At 42.4% G+C, this 20,683-nt stretch overlaps 1 protein-coding gene across 1 annotated transcript in view; it reads right to left on the reverse strand.

The window, feature by feature from the left end:
* Nucleotides 1-20,683, reverse strand: part of LOC122789363 (tyrosine-protein phosphatase non-receptor type 13-like) — a 2,815,362-nt gene that overhangs the window by 1,929,305 nt on the left and 865,374 nt on the right. The gene's annotated exons all lie outside the window — the stretch shown is intronic.

Raw genomic sequence — 20,683 nt, forward strand, 5'->3', positions numbered from 1 at the left:
CAGGCAGCTATAAATGGTAAAGAAAACTTTACAGAATGCCCCTTTACCACACACTGTTCCATAAACATAACAGACTAAAATAGTTTGATGCTTTAAACCTATTAAACGTACAACTCCTTTTATGTGAAGAATACAAAGGCAGCCCACATCCACATCTGACAGAGGAGAGGGACTGTTCCACACTGGTGTTTAATCAAATGCAAGACTGCCACAGCTTGAAGAAAGAAACATGATACACTTTTAAAGATCTTGTAGTCAAAAATTCCCATTTAAAAAAAAAAAACTCCTTTTACCACAATTGGCAAATTATGGTAACAGAAACCATCTTAAAGACAGTTGAACTACCTGTCCTTCTCTGCCATTGAAGAGACCTTATGTTTTATATTACACATCATTTACAAACTCATAAGTTTAAAGATATTTTTAACAACAAACATGCAATCATCACAATGATTAAAATGTTTGTTTGTACATCATTTGTTTATGACTAGCCAATCACTAACAAAAAGTACTGTTGTTTTCCACAGTGTACATGCATATGGTCGACCGGTGAATGGTCGAGCGGGTATGGCCGAAAGGAGTGCAGCAACATCTCAAAAATGCGATTGCAAGTGTTGCGAAACATAAAATCCCTGTCCCCTTTTTGACCCATGTTAGCACTCATTTTAGGGTGTAGAGCGGTCAGAAATGTCGAATTCAGTGTTTTTACGACATTCCGATTGTACGGAGTTATGGGATTCACGGAGGAAAGTCGGTAAAATGTATGGTCAAGCAATGCATGTTCGACCATATGAATCTAAACCGTTTTCCACATGTTTCTGGCAGCATATATTTACTGAATGTTAAAACTATTTGAGGAAATAAACTCTACATTCACTTCACATTCCACAGAACCTGAAAGCCAGTCACTTTTATTAACAAATAATTAAGTGCCCCATACTGTTAGCCCTCTAAGGTCAGACAGACAGCCAAAGAGTGCTCTCTGTTTGCGTACCAGCACATCCAAAGGACTGCAAAGGTGAAAGTTAGGCACTTAGGATTACAGGGATTCACAAACAGGTGAACTAGTGCAAAGCTCAGGAATTCACTTTCAGTAGTCAGTGCAAATCTACTGGGAAGGAAGCTTGCCCATGCATTCATGATGGTCGCCATCTGTCAAGGACAGTCTCAATGACAAATTTAAATGTTTTACCATTAAACATTTAAACTAGCTACACAAGGATGTACAGAAGTGCAGTAGGCAAGTGTCAGTCTCTGCCAGTGAGAGTGGGGAGCTTAGAAACAGCCTATCTGTCGCCTGGAGGAGTGGTTTCAGCTCGGAATCTGCAGTTTTATTGGCCATTTTGGGATATTTATATCCCTTTCATTTTTCTGTTTAAAAACCCATGTTTACACGGTTTTCACGCTTGTATTACCTCAGCAAGAGCCTGCCTGGGTGTCCTGCAGAGTCCTACAGCAGCAGAGAGAGAAAAGGGAGACTATGAGTGGAGTAAGTATCTCTGTTTTGCTTTTTATTGCTTATTTTTGCTAGCCGCATTATTCTGACCATTTTTTATTAATTTTGCTACATATTTGAACTGTTTTCTGAATTCCTGCACTGTTTGCTCTTTAATAGATCGTTTTAAGTGTTTTTTTTTTCATCTGTTTAATTGTATAGGGCACACACTCAAGTGCGATAGCCTTTTTTTCTGCTATAAAAGTATTTTTATTCCTGTATCTGCTTTAACTTTTGAAAAAAACAAACAAAAAAATCCTATCTCTGTACTCGCTTCCCACCTTTCTAGAGCTAGTAGAGTCCAGTTTTCAGATTTTGCTGAATTCTGGGCTGTTTGTAAGTTTCTGTGTTGCCCAGACCTTACTAAGATACAGGGAAGCTTCTCTGTTCATCAGTGAGACTGGTGAGCTTTGAAACAGCCTGTCGCCTGGAGGAGTAGTTTCAGCTTAGAATCTGTAGTTTTATTGGCCATTTTGGGCTATTTCTATCCCTTTCATCTTTCTGTTTAAAAACCTGTGTTTGCACAGTTTTTACACTTGTATTACCTCAGCAAGAGCCTGCCTGGGTGTCATGCAGAATACTACAGCAGCAGAGAAAAAAGGGAGACTTTGAGTGGATTAAGTACCTCTGTTTTGCTTTTTATTGCTTATTTTTGCTAACTGCATTATTCCAACCATTTTTTAACTTTGCTACTTATTTGAACTGTTTTTTTGAATTCTTATACCGTTTGCTCTTTGTTTGTTTTAAGTGTTTTCTTCATCAATTTAATTGTATAGGGCTACACACTCAAGTGCGATAGCCTTTTTTCTGCTTTAAAAATGTTTTTATTCCTGTATCTGCTTTAACTTTTGAAAAAAAATCCTCTGTACTCGCTTCCCACCTTTCTAGATCTATAGATCTAGTAGAGTTCAGTTTTCAGATTTTGCTGTTCTGGGCTGTTTGCAAGTTTCTGTGTTGCCCAGACCTTTCTAAGATAGAGGGAAGCTTCTATGTTCACTGGTGAGAGTGTTGAACTTTGAAACAGCTTATCTGTCGCCTGGAGGAGTGGTTTCAGCTCAGAATCTGTAGTTTTATTGGCCATTTTTTGGCTATTTCTACCCCTTTCATCTTTCTGTTTAAAAACCCGTGTTTACATGGTTTTGTGCATCGCCCAGCAGCGGTTAACAACGGTTAAACTGTTCCCAGTGTTAGAAAGTCTGCGCTTCAGATTTTCCCTTAGAACTAGCCAATCTTCTAGTTTTAGCACTCAAAACTGTTTCTGTTCCCTTGAACTAGCCAGTCTTCTAGTTTTAGCACTCAAAACTGTTTCCTTGTGCTCAGCACTTCCCAAATCTTGTTACAAGCACTAAATAATCTACAAATTACTGCAGCACTCAACTTTCTTCACTTATCAAGAGGAAATCAGTTCCTAGTACTTCAATTAATAAGCACTAACCAGGCATGTCCAAGGGTCAGCTCCCAGTGTTTTCTCCTGTCCACCTGATGAAAATGGGCATCTTGGGGCAATGTAGTAATTGCCTCATGTACACTGACAACCCTCTCCTCCTACCACCTAACACTACAACCTGTGAAAGATGCACTTACATAGTCAAACAAACTCTCTCCAGCCAAGACTGGACTAGACAATCAAGAGGAGAAGGTTTACACCACACCGCACTCAACATACAGTCCATCAAAACCTGCACTACCCAAACCCACACATAGTAGCACAAAACACACACCTACATACATGGAGGCTCTCAATAAAAATATGCCCAAACAACAGAGATTTCCAAAGCTGAAACGCAAGCAACTACCACCCCCCAACACTACCAGAATGACACAGAGCCCACAAAAATCAGTGTGCCCCTCAGCCTCAGCCCATAAGGCAAAACAACGTACCCAACACACTAGTCATTGGCGACTCTATAGTCAGGCACACTGACGTCCCTCTCACAAGGCTAAACAAAGAGAAAATTACTGTCAGCTGCCTGTCGGGTGAAAGGAACTGCCATATACCGCGCACATATAGACCCATTATAGAGTACAACGCCCCTTTTGGAATGTACCTCACAAGACATCTGCAGCAGCTGGAAAGGCCACAGAAGTACCTCACAAAGAGGATTACTGGCCTCAAACAAATGCCCTACACTGACCATCTCAAAAAACTCCAGCTTTACAACGTAGCATATCGCCTACTCCGAGGTGATCTCTGCCTAACATATAAAGCTATGTCAAACCCAGAGCTGTTGGACATGCTACACCTAAAGAAATCCCAATCCCTCTGAACTACATGCTCTAGGGACCTAAACCTTGTCACCACAATAAACAGGACACGCTGGAGTGACAGATTCCTGTCCCAGAGACTTCCTATACTCTGGAACAAGCTACCTATCTATGTCAAGCAAAGTTCTTCATTAGCACTCTTCAAGAAAAATCTTGATGAGTGGATGGGAAATAGGAAATACACCCCTGGGATCACTTCTGTGTCTCTGCTGGACAGTGGTACAGGAAAATAACTTTCTTGGGTGGCGTAAGCTATGGAACCTTGCTGGCTAGGCTTACGTAGGCCCTTGGGTTGATAGCCTAGTACCTACCTATGAACCTATGAACAATCAGGTATGTTGGAGTGAATGACCTGAGAAGTACCTCTCTGGACTACATGAAAAGAGACATGGAGGAGTTCTCTGAACATGTGACCCAGGCAGGTATGACACTAGCCCTGAGTAGCATCCTGCCATCAGCCAGAATGATACCACAGTACAATGACAAAATGATTGACTTCAACAATTGGCTAAGCTTCTGGTGTCATTCCAAGGGGATCCAGTATCTGTCTGTCTGGGACAACATGATCGACAGGCCACGATGCTTTGCCAGAGATGGCCTGCACCTGTCGCCGCTGGGATTCCCGATACTGGCTAAGACTCTTGCTGCCCCTATAGTGCCTTTTTTAGGCAAGGCACAAATGTAAAACACACAAGCATTGTAGATATAAACAAGCAAAAACTAAGGGTAAGGCTACTCAATGCTAGAAGTCTGTTAACTTTCTATTACGTCTCCTTTTTTCTAGACTCTTATATTCTATCACATTCTTTGTTGACTTTTACTTGATTCTATTCTGCATCATCCTGGCTTATGTTTTTACTTTCTTTTGCTCTTTATCCATCCTTCATTCTCCCATTATTTTCATCTTTAGCATTTTCCATTCATAATCTGTACATCTTCTTCTTCTTCTTTCGGCTTTTCCCGGTTAGGGGTCGTCACAGCGGATCATCTGTCCGCTCATAATTGGCAGTGGAGTTTTACGGTGTCAAGTTGCTAGCCCGGCGCCCAACCTTCCACAGAAGGCACACACACACACACACACTCACACCTAGGGCCAATTTAGAGTATCCGATTCACCTACTGCATGTCTTTGGGATGTGGGAGGAAACCGGAGCATCCAGAGGAAACCCACGTGACCACAGGGAGGACATGCAGACTCCGCACAGAAGGCACCCCAGCCGAGAATCGAACCAGAGAACCTCTTGCTTTGAGGCGGCAATGCTAACCACTGCACCACCGTGGTCATTCATAATCTGTATATATGATCATAATATACATCCCTTGTATGTATGCATGTGTATATATATATATATATATATATATATATATATATATATGTGTGTGTGTGTGTGTGTGTGTCTATGTGTATGCTTATGTGTCTGTGCGCGCGCACGCGCACACACACACACACACACACACACACACACACACACACACACACACACACACACACACACACACACACACACGTCTTTTAAAATTAGTTAACAGTTCATCACCAGTCATTATCCATGTGTCTAAATATACAACTTCAGGGCTGAGGGTACTACAGAAAAAATAAATGATCAACCTTTTGTCTCAAGGTTTTCTGGTGCTAAGTACCCCAATGTAGAAGTATGGATTTGAACATTGTCTTTGTGTAAACAACCAATGATCAGCAACAATTCATCATTCAAAGTCAGGTCTGGTAAACAGCGCCTGCATATCACACTCACCAGACATCTCCACAGTTCCCCTATTAAAGTGCTACAGAGTCAGTAGATGGTACACATATGAAGCACTGCTTGCATAGTCTCCAAGGACAAACATTCTGAAGTGCTGGTAGCTGCATGTGGCCAAACAAGTGACAGCTTTTCGCAACATGTTGCTACACTAATATGACCTTCAGCTGCTGACACAGGCTCCAAATGTATAGCACTTATCCAGGAGACTAAGTATCTTTATAGCTGCCCAAGACCACTCCTAAGATTCCTGACTGAGAAGTCTGATTCCTGAACTACTGTCAAGTGTAGAGGTAAGACCATTTACATCCAGCTTTTCAAATTCTTACAGGTTCATAAGTTCATAAGTGTTTACTAGGCTAATGACAACCTAGCCATGCATCCCAAATCTCTGACAAGTTCTAGTACCCTTGAAATGTATAAGCAGAGGCTTGGGAAAATGAACCATTTACAAGCTGTCTGTGTCCATTAGAGACATAGGTGCCAAACCACAGGTTATGGCTTCTTTGGCACCATTAGATAACATTCTGCATCCTAAGAACTATGTTACATTACCCAGTTCTTGTCAGTTTTAATCTGAACCACTCCTGCCTGCCATTTGGCTGGCTTTGCATCTGGGAACATGATGTCACCAAATAACTAGGTTCAAAATCAGTTAGCCTATTTGAAAACAAGCTATGATTCTGGAATTCAAAAGGGTAGGCTTTGACAAAATAAGTGCATCAACAAGTAGGCCCCATAACAAACATGCATAAAGTAAACACTGAATATTTTATTTATTTATTTAACATTTGTTTACTGAGGAAACTCAACTTGGAATGAGCCAATTTTTCAGAGGGGGCCCGGGGAGAAACACTCCAGACGCATGTCTTTGTAACATGGGAGGAAACCACAGCACCCTGAGGAAACCCACACGAATGCAGGGAGGATATGCAGACTCTGCACAGAAGGCATCCCCAGATGAGAATCAAAATGGAGAACCTCTTGCTGTGAGGCAACAATGCAAACCGCTGCACCACTGCGCTGTCCTACAAATATTAGTGGAGAAACAAAGGAACTGCATAACAGCAGAAGTCAGCATTTGTGTGAAATGTGCATGCAGATTTAAAGAAAGAAAACAGAACCAGTGAAGTGGCATCAAAGGTTAAGGAAGACTTGTAACATTTAGGAAAGCTAGAAAACAAAGGAGAAAAATGACAATTAACAACAATTAAAAAATGTATCATCATACCATTCGGCAAAAAGAAGACCCCCTCTGATTACCACATCAATGGCAACCCTCTAAGTACACGACCTGTGGTGAGAGAACTAGGCACTCAGGTTGATAACCTCACATTTGACCATCATGTAGCGGGCAGTGGTCAGAAAAGCCTTTTACTTGGTTCATCTCATAAGTAAAGGGATTGCATCCCAAAAAAAGGAGGTTATTACCTCCTATACTCCTCCCTCATTAGACCAATAACTAAGTATAACACCCCGTTTGGGATGCACCTCTCTAAACATCTGCACCAACTGGAAAGGCCACTGAAATACCTCACAAAGAGAATCCATGGCCTCCAACACTTGTCCTATGCAGACAGGCTCAAATTACTATCACTCTATACTTGGCATCATACAGAGGGGTGATCTGTGTCTTACCTGCTAGGCAATCTCAGACCCTGCCCTACTAGAGATGCTCCACATCTGTAAGTCTAACTCCTCACACACTACCCACTCAAAAGGCCTCAATCTAATATGCAACATCAACAAAACCTGCTGGAAAGACAGGTTTGTCTCCCAGAGGCTGCCCTGTCTCTGGAATAGACTTCCCATACATGTCAAACAGAGCACCTTGCTGACCCTCTTCAAGTGCAACCTTGATGAGTGGATGGGAAACCAAAAATTTGTCCCAGGGATTCCACCTGTGTCCCTGACAGGGGCGACAGGTGCTGACTGAGGTTTCTTTTTGGGGATAAACTCTTGGCTAGGCTTGTAAGGGCCCCATGGCCATTAGCCTAGTAACCTTCTATGACCTTATGATCCTATGAATCAAATCAGAAGGAATCAGACCCAAAATGAGGAAAAAGTAGCCAGTTCAGTTAAGAAAGGGTACTCAATCTTTTACATATATATATATATATATATATATATATATATATATGTATATATATATATATATATATATATATATATATATATATATATACATATATGTAAACAGTGGATATAAAAAGTTTACACATCCCTGTTAAAATGCCAGGTTTTTGTGATATAAAAAATGAGACCACAATAAATCATTTCAAAACTTTCCTCACCTTTAATTTGACTTATAACCTGTACAGTTCAATTGAAAAACAAATCTGTTAAGGGAAAAATATAAAAAATAAAAAACGTCAATAAGCTGGTTGCATAAGTGTGCACACCCTTAAACTAATACTTTGTTGAAACACCTTTTGATTTAATTACAGCATTCAGTCTTCTTGGGTAGGAGTCTATCAGCATGGCACTTGGCAATACTTGCCCACTTTTCCTTGCAAAAGTGTTCCAAATCTGTCAGATTGTGAGGTGGCTAAAATTCAGGTGGAATGGTAAGCATTCAGAAGATAAGTTGGTAACTAATGTTGCATTACAAGGGTCAGGAGGTCTACTGCTGTTCCTTTTCAATGTGCATATATACGGCATGGCATTTATAAAAATTAGAATGCGCATTTTATGCTGATGAAACAAAAATAAGCAACAGAGTTGGTATGCAATATAATACAGGAAAAACAAATGCTACATTATAACACTAGAAGAACTGTCAACAAAAACAACAGCTTAAATTCTCTGCAAACAAAAACGTGAAAATAATATACATGAGAAGCAAAGACCTATGAAAGAATAATAAAACTGGAAGACAGGGACTTGAAGCAACAATTGTGGGGAGGGACCTGTGGATAGTTATATCAGAATATCTAAAAGTAAGCAAGAAATGGACCACCACCACAAGGAAGGTCAGCGTGACACTGGGGGTTATAATAAAAGGAATCGATTAGAAAACCTCACCTCTACAAACAGCTAATAACAGCTGAGCACCCCTTGAAGAAGTTTAGAGAATGGCGACAAAAGTGCCATGCAGTCTTCAACAAGTCATAAACAGAGACAAGGAAAGACACTTGAATAGCTTTATACCACAGATAATTTATGTGAAAACCTTTAAATACCTTAAAAGAACAGACACAGCTCAAGTGGGACATTGTGTTTTTAAAACAAGAAATTCATAAGAAGAGAAAGTTATTGGAAGGCAAGCCAGCCCACTTCCATAGAAGCAGGGCATCTATCTATGGTGCCAGAGAGACCAAGGATGAACTAGCAACTGAAGAAGCCAAAGGACCAAATGTAGGGAGGGTTTTCTTGTCAGCAGCTAGCCTGACTGTTTGGGAATGTGGAGGGAAAGTGGATTGTCTGGTTTTATATCACTTCCTGGTAGAGACCCGAAGAGTTACAATAAGGTTGAAATATACTGAAAGGATGTAAGTAGCTGTCCCAGTAGAGCAAGCATGGGTTTTTACTGAAGTCACGCTGTCAGCACAGTACAACTTACAAGCAGATCAAGCTTAAAAATGACTGTAAAATTAGTGCCATCACAAACTCACCAGGAGACACCAACATCCTCCAAGAGGGCCTTTCCCAAATAAATAGCTGATGTTAAAACCGTGGACTAAAACTAAATGCCAAGAAATGTATAATCATATCCTTCAGCAAGCATGACTCCCCTTATATCACACTGACAAGATGACACTGAAAGTGGTCTGACTGGAGAGATAAGTCAGCAAGCAAAGGAGAGTAGTGTTGCTGAAACTGAATTCATCTGCAAGTCTTGGTGAATACCAATCCTGGTAGGCACACTGGTGCCAGGAATGGAAAAAATGACAGTGCAGAATCCTCAAAATATGAAAACATTCCTTCAATGGGCCAGGCCAGGCATAGGGGGAGGATCGCCCCCCCGTTGTAGAAAGAAGTAGCAGTCCACAAAAAAAAAAATCACAAAAACTGATAGGCCAAAGAAGAGCCATAAAGAGGATAGAGTGGACTGTTGAGGATAAGAAGGAAATTATGTACTGTTACTATTAATGCGAAAAGCCCAAAATTTCCAAGCACAAGATATACAAAAAGATTAAGAGAGAAATTAGAGAAAAGAAAAAAAATACTTCCAGAAGAAAAGCTATCAGAAGCCTCAAATAAAAAAATTGTGTTCATTAATACAACAGATGTGAAAAACAGTATACAAACCATGAAACTTTGATCTGTTTGGAAAAACGAAGCATCTGAGGAAGTGCAAAAATATAAAAACAAAACCTAGAGATTTTTGAAAAGTATAAAAATGAAATATTGACATAGGAAAGAAAGAGAGATTTGATATGGTGCAATATTTATGCAAAGCCAAATTAATCAATATAAAGAAGGTATCCCCAAAGATATTAGAAGAGAAATACAGGCAAAGGCATCCAGATATGCAACATTTCACAATAAAACAAATATGACAAAAAAGGAATGTAGAAAATAAGATTTGTAAAGTAGAAGTTAAAAAAATAGAAGTTGAAGTTATGGAGTGCCTGCGAAGTGAAGGATTTGGTGTAGAAGGTCTAACATAGGTTACATCACAGCATGAAGGAACAAGTCCCAGTAGTAAGGAGAAACAGGAAGATCAGGAGACATCTGATGAAGAAATATGTACATGGGAAAGAAAACGAGATTTAATACGGAGCAATATCTATGCAAAGGAGAAAGAAAAACTAATCGATACAAAAAGAGCAGCACCAAAGTTATTTGAAGAGAAATACAGGCAAAGGAATCTGGACATGGAAAACTTTACAATACAAAAAATAAGAAGACAAAGAGGAAACGTAGAAAAGGAGATTAGTAATGGAGAAGTTAAAGAAATAGAAACTGAGGTTATGGAGTAGCTGCAAAGTGAAGGATTCAGTGTAGAAAATCTAATTCAGAAAGCTCCACAACAGGATAGAGCAATGGACATCCAAATTAAGGGCAAACCAGTGGAATGGGAAGCAATTGGTCAGATGCCATATGAAGATATTTTGGAGCCTTCCACAGGAAAGCAGTATAAACACTGACTTGAAGCTGAACAGCAAGAGAAGGAACAGGAAACTCTGGAAACTCTTGACTCGGTCAATGTGGAGGAGTGATAGGATAATGAGTTCCCATATGACACAGCAACAGATTGCACTGGATAAATTGAAGACAATGTGCCGCAGGAAGATGCTATATTACTTTTTATAGAATGCCTGTGGGAAATGAAAAATAAAAAATGTGTCCTCGATTTAGCAGAAAATGAGCTAAGAGAAGATTTGCTTGATTTGGTAGAGATGGATAGACATATTAAGATCAATAAAAGAAATAGACTGCAGAAGGTCAATAAAACCCCAAAAGTTAGAAGTTTGATAAAACAAATGAACACAGTAGTTTAGGCTGTCGAGAGATTCATGCGATATAATAAGAAGTTATGTACCTACCATAACGTTCCATGTTAGTTGTCTTCTTCTCGCCTTCTTTCTTGCTGGATGGGTTTGGAGCCGATCCTCGGCTCCGACTCGGCCTATACCAAAGCTCAAGAGCTATTTACCGGCTCGAGGCCCTCCCTATATCCCACAATGCTAGGCGTCCAATACCCAGATCTTGTTTGGTAGAGCTAACACCATGGAGACACCTGTGCCAACTATAAGGATTATCTACAGTGGTAACAGAGGGGGACATAACCTAGGAATAGTCCAGTAGAGGAATACGGCCTCAGAAGGATTCTTCTCAGTCTGTCCAGGCTAGGGGGATGGCAGGTGGGACACAAGAAAGAAGGCGAGAAGAAGACAACTAACATGGAACGTTATGGTAGGTACATAACTTCTTAATGTTAAGTTGTCAATCTCGCCTTCATTCTTGCTGGATGGGACAGCGTCCCTAGCACCTTAGTCCTGGGTGGCTCATCGGAATAGACTCTTGAGCACAGTGGAACCAAACTCAGCCCGATTCCTGGAGGCCATATCCAACTTGTAATGATTAATAAAGGCATGAGGAGTGGCCCACGTGGCTGCAGCACAAATAGATTCCATTGGGAGCCTTGCTTGAAAAGCTACCGACGTGGCTAACGCTCTGGTGGAATGAGCTTTTGGTTTTATGGGGAGTTCTTTGTGTCTTAATTGGTAAATGAAGGGTATGATTGAAGCCACCCATCTGGATAAAGATACTTTAGAAAGTGGCAAGCCCTGCTTGCCCTCAGCATAAGACAGGAAGAGTTGGTCTGACTTCCTAATTTGTTTTGTCCTATCCAAATAAAAACGTAATTGCCTGTGAACATCCAAAAAGTGCAGCTTTTGTTCAGCTCTGTTTGAATAGTTAGGAAAAAAGACAGGAAGCTCAATAGTCTGATTCAGGTTTGCCTCAGAAGAAACCTTGGGTAAAAAGGAAGGGTTCGTTCTAAGTGAGACTCTATCCCTGTGAAAAACAAGATAGGGAGGACGAATGCAGAGGGCTTGAAGTTCCGACACTCTTCTAGCTGAGGTGATAGCTAATAAGAAGAGAGCCTTCCAGGAGAGTAATTTTAAAGAACAGGAGGCCACAGGTTCAAAGGGAGGGAGAATCAAGGAAGTTAATATCAGGTTTAAATCCCACGGAGGCGGGGGATCTCTAACCGGGGGTCTAAGTAAAATAGTCCCTTTAAGAAAGGCCTTACAAAGTTTGTGGGACATGATGCTGGTTTCTGACAGGCCAGCGTGGAAATTAGCGATAGCAGCCAATTGGACACTAATGGTGGCAGATGAAGAACCTGCTTGAAAAAGTTCTGCCAAAAAATCCAGAACAGTGTGGACAGGGGCTGTAAAAGGATCTATATTTGTGGTCTGTCCAGCAGGAGAAACTTTTCCACTTACTAGCATAGGTTTTTCTGGTAATAGATTTATGCGAAGAAAGGATGATTTCACGTACTGGCTGAGAAATCTGTGGAAGCCTGGCTAAGGTTGGAAGTGGAACAACCAAGCTGTGAGGTTGAGAGACTGAAGGGATTGATGCAGCCCGCCCGACTGATGGACCAACAGGTCCGGCACTGGGTCCAGACTCCAGGGCTGCTCCAACAGATGACGATGCAGGAATGGGAACCAAATTTGTCGAGGCCAGAAAGGGGAAATGAGGATCATCCTGGAACCCAAAGCAGTCGCTTTCTGAATCAGTTTGGGAATTAAGGGAAAAGGAGGGAATGCATACAGAAGACCCTGGGGCCAATCGTGGACTAGAGCATCTCTGGGGGAATGGCCGGGGAGGGGGAATAGAGTGAAGAAGTCTTCGCACTTGCTGTTGAGAGGGGTTGCGAAAAGGTTGCAGCAAGGTTGACCCCATCTGTGGAAAATCTTGTCCGCTACTGACTGATTGAGAGACCACTCATGAGGCATGAGAATGGCTCTGCTCAGCCTGTCTGCTATGACGCTGGACTTCCCGGGGATGTGCGTTGCTATCAGAAACCGTTGGGAAGAGATCGCCCACTGCCAGAGTCTGAGTGCTTCTCGACATAAGGGGTAGGATCTGGTTCCACCCTGCTTGATGATGTACCACACTACAGACATATTGTCTGCTTGAATTGCAATAGTCCCGATAGGTAGAGAGCCCTGAAGAGCTTGCAACGCTAAAAGTACCGCTCTCATCTCCAAGACATTTATATGCAGGTGGTATTCTAGGGCTTGCCAAGTGCCCTGGACAGTCCTGCCCTGAAAATGCCCCCCCCCACCCGATCAGGGAGGCATCCGTGGTCACCGTGGCAACAGAAGGAAGAACAAACGGTCTGCCCTGGAGAACTGTAGGGGAGTCCATCCACCAAGCCAGGTGGTCTTTGCATGTTTGAGTGATCATTATTCTGTGGGACATTGGGAGCTGTTGAAAGGACCATTGGGTAAAAAGCATCCACTGAAGGATCCACATGTGGAAACGAGCCAGGGGGACTAGAATGATCGCTGCCACCATAAGACCCAATGTTTTTAGTACAAATCTGGCCTGAATCGTCTTGCACTTTAGTAGTACTTGCACATGTCTGCAAATGTCTGATACTCTAGCTGGAGGAAGTTTTGCAGACAGATCTTTTGTATTTATTTCTGTGCCTATAAATGTTATAGATTGACAAGGCGACAATGCAGACTTTTCGAAATTTATTGATATACCTAGCTCGGAGCAAGTCTGAATGGTATAGTCCCTGGCTCGCAGAAGTTGATGCCTGGTGGAAGCAGTAAGGAACCAGTCGTCGAGATATGGAAACACCTGGAATCCCCGTCGTCTCAGGTGAGCCGTAGCCACTGCCATGCATTTGGTGAACACCCTGGGGGCTGTGGTGAGACCAAAGGGCAGGGCTCTGAATTGATAGTGACTGGCTCCCAGCCGGAAGCGGAGAAACCTTCTGGAGCGCCTATTCATTTTGATATGGTAGTATGCATCCTGAAGGTATAGAGCACATCCAATTGTCCTGACCCAAAAAGGGTAGAATGGACTGAAGCGTGACCATCCGGAACTTTGTTCTTTGGATAGACCTGTTCAGTCTGCTGAGATCCAGAATGGGTCTCCAGTCCCCTGTCTTTTCTGGTACCAAAAAGAATTTGGAGTAAATTCCGGATCCTTGCTGGTCTGCTGGGACTGGCTGGATGGCCCTCTTTTTTAGCAGTTTTGAAAATTCTAGTACTGCTTGATCCCTTAGTGTGGGTGGGACATCTGGAAGGGATCTCTTTCTTTGTACAGGGGTGTGGACGAAGGGAGTTTTGTAACCCTCGGATATGATAGACTGTACCCATTTGTCTTGTGTGAGGAGTTGCCAGGCTTCTGGGTACAGTGACAACCTTCCCCCGACTGCCTCCAAAGGTGGACAGTCGGGCAGCCCCTCAGGGGTGCTGGAAGGGTTTGTCAGAGAAAGATTCCCTGCTACCCTGATTCTGCGGACCCCCTCTGCCCCTCAGACGGCATCTATTATTGTTCCCTCCTCTACCTCTGGAGGGAAACTCGCCACGTGCGTCAGGCATGACTCCCTGGGGTTTACGAAACCACATTTTTCCACCCTTCTGACCTTTCAGGTATGGTCTAGATGGAGTAGAAAGACGGACTCCCATGGCAGAGAGAGTCTTGCCTTCCTGCTCGCACCTGGTAAGTGTATCCTTCACCTGTGGTCCGAACAAAGCCGAACCATCGAAGGGGGTTGGTGAAGGACGCCTTAAAGGGGTCAGCAAAGTTGCACAACCGCATCCAGGCATGTCGTCTCAAGGCTACACCTGTGCCTGCGGCCCTACTCGCCCCATCGGCTGCATAAGAAATGAGCCGCATGGAGGAGTTAACAATGGAGTTAAGGGTTGCCAGCTGGGAGTTAATCTTTTCCTGGGAACCCGCAGCAGATGGATCCTGAAGGGTATCACCCAATTCCTTAAGGATATCCCTTTGAAGGCAGGTAAAATGGCACAGGTAGTTCAGTGACCACATGGAAAAGGTCGCTGAAGAAAACATCCGCTTCCCGTACCTGTCCATTGTCCTAGATTCTTTATTAGGTGGATGGACAGGGACAGAAGGATCAGCCAACTCCTTCTTAGTGACTGCTGCAACCACCATGGCATCAACAGGGACACCCTTCGTAAGAAACTGTCGGACGGGGCTGTAATAAACTTTGTGGGCCTATGGGGAGTTGGTTCCACAGTGTCCGGGGCCGTCCACGCCTTCCGAGCCACCACTTCCATGAGTGGGTCGAAAGGCGGAGACACCCAGGAGGTGGAAGGGCGAGAACCAAACGCGTCCAGGTACACCGACTCGTCCTCGGAGGGGTTAAGGGCAGCCCAGTTCCCCCTCTGACTAAGGATCTCAAGGATGTCTGAAAAGGAGACATCCTCAGAGGGGGACCTTGGGGACCCTTCCGAATCCTCCAAATCGGTGTCTGAGGTGACTGACTCGGGGGAGTCAACATGTTTCCTCTTACATTTTCTCTTCCGAGGGGGCTCCTCTGAATGATCAGGGGAGGCCTCCGAAGAGGAAGACACACCCAATGGGGCTACCTGGAGCGTCTGTTCTCCACGCTTGGGGTCAGGAGGGTGAACAGAGACCGACATAGGCACCATGGGGGGAGGAGCCGAAGGAGCCAATTGTGGGTTCGACCCAGGAGTCAGTACGCTCCTCATGACCTCGAAGGCACCCCTATCGGGCAGAGAGGAAGGTCCCCACTCCGAAGAGATGAGAACCCCTCCCGGCACCGAGAGTGACGGCTCTGAGGCCGATGTCGGGGCCGAGCTCACCTGCGCCAAGGCACCGAGAGGGAGAACGGGGTCGGACAAGGGTCCGATGCCACTCGCCCCCTCGGAGCAGACGAGGGAGTCTCGGCACCCGGATCCCTCCACCGACGGAACCAATGAAGAGATCAGAGCCGACGAAGGAGCAGAAATGTGTGGTATCGGCTCTGACGTACCGATGATTTGAGCTCCAACGAGCTCCGGCTCCGAACATAATGGAAGAGTCGGAGGAGGAACTGTTGAAGATGCAGGGATAGCCACAGTCTGTTGAGAAGGGCTAGACAACATTTGGGCAAGTTCCTGCGACTTTAGGAGTCTACTGACCACCCTCTCGAGGTCGTGATCAGAAAGCCTGGAAGACCGAGAGGGATGTGACCTATGGCTCCACTCCGACTGTAGTAACGGAGATCTCGGAGCCGAATGAACAGACTCCAAAGAGGGAGATCTCGAGCGTTTTCAGCTCAGAGAAGGCTCCGACACTACAACAGGAGCCGACTGAGATCTCAAAGTGTCGGTTCCAGCCGGAACCGAAGAGGAGGCAGTAGCTCCGCTTGGCGACTGCTCCGAACAGGGAGCCGACGGTTTGGCGGGCTTGGAGGGTTTACCCAATGAAGGCTTAGTCGGGGACCCTTCAGGCTTAAGTAAGCCCCTCAAAATAAGTTTGTTCCTACGCTCCTGCAGGACTCTCGGACTGAAGGCATGACAGACTGAACAAGAGTCCTGCAGGTGTAGGGGGCCCAAACAATACACACAAGAAGTGTGACCGTCTGTCAGAGACATCTTCTGACAGCACGAGTCACACTTCTTGAAACCTGAGACCTTAGTATCCTTAGACATAATGACACTATAACAGGGTACCAAGGAAATAAGTAACTAGTGCCTAACACACTACAAACACATGCACTAGAACTAACACTACAATAATATAGTAGTAATAAGAGTAATAATACTGCTATAAAAAATACAGTTAACAAGACTAGTAGAAATATAAGAAAAAACTAACTCTACCCTAAAGGGTGGGGGAGGGGGGGAGAAACTCTGAAAACTACTAGCAAAGAGAGTTTCTAAATGGGATTTCTCAAGGGATCAGAAAGGGGACACTAAAATAAAAATATCTAACAAGAAATTAGCTATATATATATATAAATAAACTTAGTAAAAAAGTTTTATACGACCTGGAGCCGGTAAAAACGCAACCTCGCAGCTGAAGCGGTAAACGAGATCTGGGTATTGGAAACCTAACATTGTGGGAGGGCCTCGAGCCGGTAAATAGCTCTCAAGCTTTGGTAGAGGCCGAGTTGGAGCCGAGGATCGGAATGAACCCATCCAGCAAGAATGAAGGCGAGATTGACAACTTAACATCAGGATATATTACTGTGCAGCTAAATTGATAACTGATAAAGTTCTGGCACAAGAACGCAGGACAGTGAGGGAAAGGAAGGGGAGAAATTAAATACCATCATGGAAGTATCGGAGAGAGAAAACTATAAAGCAACTGGGGACAGATAAAAAAAAATACTTACAATGATAGATGTGCTAAAGGCAATGCACATTATTAGAACAGATCAGGATCTATCGTGCACTATTGCAAATAAACTAAAAATCTCAGCACAGGCGGAAAAACTTAGAAGATACACAGATAAATCTAAAGGAAAAGTAAAACATGAGCAATTTACTGAGGACCCAAAAAAGTTTTATAGAGAACTGGGAAACAAGGTAAAAGGAATTGAAAGACCACCAAAAAAAAGAAGAAATAGATACATTTTGGAGAAGTATTTATGAAGATCCTGTGGAACATAAAGTTGCTAAATGGACAGAAGAAGTAAAAGAAAGAATAAGAAATTTAAAGGTGCAGGATATGAAATGGGATGAAATAACAGCCGGAGAGAATGAAACAAAGTTAAGAAAAGCCTCTAACTGGAAAACCTCAGGTGCAGCTGCAGTACCTAACGTTTAGTTAAAAGTATTAACATCTTTGCACAAAGACTTAGCCATGAGTAAGAACTATTTATATGCGCACCCCGAACAGACACCAACCTGGCTAACAACAGGAAAAACAATGCTCCTGCTTAAGAGTGAACCTGCAAGCTACCCTAAAAATTATAGAGCAATGACTTGCTTTCCAATGATGTATAAACTATAAACTGGAATTGATGGCAACAGAGTTTATAGTCATTTAGAAGAAAACTCAATTACGGCAATAAAACCAAACGGCATTAAAAGAAAGTCATTTGGAACAAAGGATCATTTGTTGTTAAAGTCATAGTGGAGAACTGTAAAAAGGGGAAGAATCTAAGTATGGCATGGACTGACTACAAAAAAAGCATGTGATAGTATCCCAAATTCATGGATAAAAGAGTGCTTACAAATGTATAAGATACACCCTACACTGATCGACTACATTAAAGTGACCATAAAACTGTGGCAGACCACTTTGCAATTAAGCTATGATAAAGGACAAATTATTATCCCAGGCATAAGAATTCAAAGGGAGATATTCCAGTGTGACTCTGTTACCGTGGCTATTCTGCCTTGCCCTTAACACATTAAGCTGTCTACTTAACAGCCTTGGCCATAACTATAATTTGGCTTCTAGAAAACAAGTATAAAGACTTCTCATCTTCTCTTTGTCAATGACTTAACTGTATAGTTCATCAGATGAGGAAAACAAAGAACAACTGTAAGCTGTCAAAACTTTTTCAGATGATTTAAGAATGTCATTTGGTCATGATAAATGTCCAAAAGCAACCTTTAAAGCAGGAAAACCGCAACACAAAGAAAACATCAGTTTGGCACAAGAATGTGATTTAGAAGAACTTGAGCAAGAGGGAGTATATAAATATTTGGGAATTGATGAAGAATCAACAATAAAACATGAACAAATGCGAATAAAACTTAGTAAGGAGTACTTTAGAAGACTAAAATTAATCCTGAAAACAGCACTGACATCTAGGAAAAAAATCCAAGCTATAAACCAATTTGCTCTTCCGGTCCTAACTTACAGTTTTGGAGTGATTGACTGGTCCCAAAACATCTTGGATAGTTTAAGCAGGAAAACAAGAAGGATGTCATATGCTCACCAAACAACATATAAAAATTAGTGCATACCAAGATTATATATTACCCATTCCGAAGGAGGGATGGGCCTCCTTGAAACTGATTACATGTATAGATCTGCAATTGTGGGACTGTACACATCTGCTGACCTCACAAGACCTAAATGTAGTAAAAGTTTTGAAACATGAGGAGTGCAAATCTAAGATGACTTCTCTGCTTAATCTAGCAGAAGCATATCGGTGTCAAGCATGAATGGAAGTCAAACCAGAAAAAGATAAAAATCACGCAGCAACTGAATGTGCCAAAAAACAAAGAAAGAATATAAGGTGAAGGACCAGATGAGAAGGCAAGAAATGTGGAAAATGCATAAATACAGTTGCAAGTATAGAAAACTTCTGGAAGAACCTCATGCTGATCAGGAATGAACACAGGAATGGTTAAGGAGAGGTGAATTCAAACCAAGAGATGAAAGGTTAATATTGGCAGCACAAGAGAGTGGGCTATGTAGACGCTGATTTACAAAGTCCACTGAACATGTGGGAGAAACAGACAAATGTAGGTTTTGTAAAACAGAATTGGAAACAAAAAACAAACAGCAATAAGCAGCAGTTCAAACCAAAAAGGCAGCTAAAAAACGTGAAATGATGTAGATAAAATTTAATACACGAAACTCCACAGAGAGACAGATTTAGCACAATGCTTTCATAAAAAACTTCATCAGAATCATACACTTCAAACCAGCACCACATTTTAAATACCCTTCCCATAAAATGTTATCCAAGGAAATTTACTAACAATTAAGGTACCCTCATTCTTTAAAGAAACACATAAGTACATTTCACATCCACATAACATTCAAATATACCTCAATGTTGAAATCTATACTACTAAACCTTACAAACTTGTATTAAACAGTATAAGATTTTAGTCTAAGTATATTCGAAATAGATAGGCCATCACTGAGGCCAGGTGGAACTGTGGCATTCAATTTTAATTGCCAGGACAACTCCTTAGCTTCCAGTGTGTCTTCCCAAGGACCCTCCCCATAATCCCTGGGTACACACTCCAAAACAAAAAACCAAAAGCTTGGTCCGGATAATTGGCAATATGTCTAGCAAGGGCATTTTTCAAATCCCCCTTCCTCATATCTAAACCATGCTCATACAATCGCTCTTTAAATTTCCTTTTGGTCTTTCCTATATAAAAATGTTGACATTTGAGGCACTTACCCACATATACAACTCCCATAGTATTACAGGTATTATGAGATTTGGGCTTAAAAATCCTGGAATTGACTTCAATCCGGTCCCCTTCCAATACCATCCTACATTTGGGGACAATTTGTACACCTATAGGTACCCCATTTTTTATAGGAGGTGCTAGGCCCATAATCGACAGAATGTTCAAACATGTTTTTTAAAGTTCTACCCCTTCTAAATACTATAGGAGGTTTAACCTCAACCACATTAGCCATGTCTTTAAATAAGGAAAATATATTCCAGTATTTATAGATGATTTCTTTAATAACACCAGCTTCACTACAAAACTGGGTAATGAATGCTTCTTTAAAATCTTCCCTGTTTTTTCCAAGATTTCTATGGACTCCAGGTTCCCCCTGGGGCCAAGCTCCCACTGATCAGAGGAACAATATCTCCCTATTTCTTCTCTCTTGGATCTTGTTCATATGTTGGACTATTAACCCCTCGGGGTAACCTCTCCCCTGAAACATAGCCCTCATCTTTTCACATTCTTTTCCAAATTCATTCCAGTCTGGCACCATTCTAGCGAGCCGTATATACTGGCCCTTAACTATTCCAACTTTTTGATGGTAAGAATGGTTG

Source organism: Protopterus annectens, chromosome 14.part0 (genome assembly GCF_019279795.1).
Source record: "Protopterus annectens isolate FY-2018-M chromosome 14.part0, PAN1.0, whole genome shotgun sequence".
Lineage (NCBI taxonomy): Eukaryota > Metazoa > Chordata > Ceratodontiformes > Protopteridae > Protopterus > Protopterus annectens.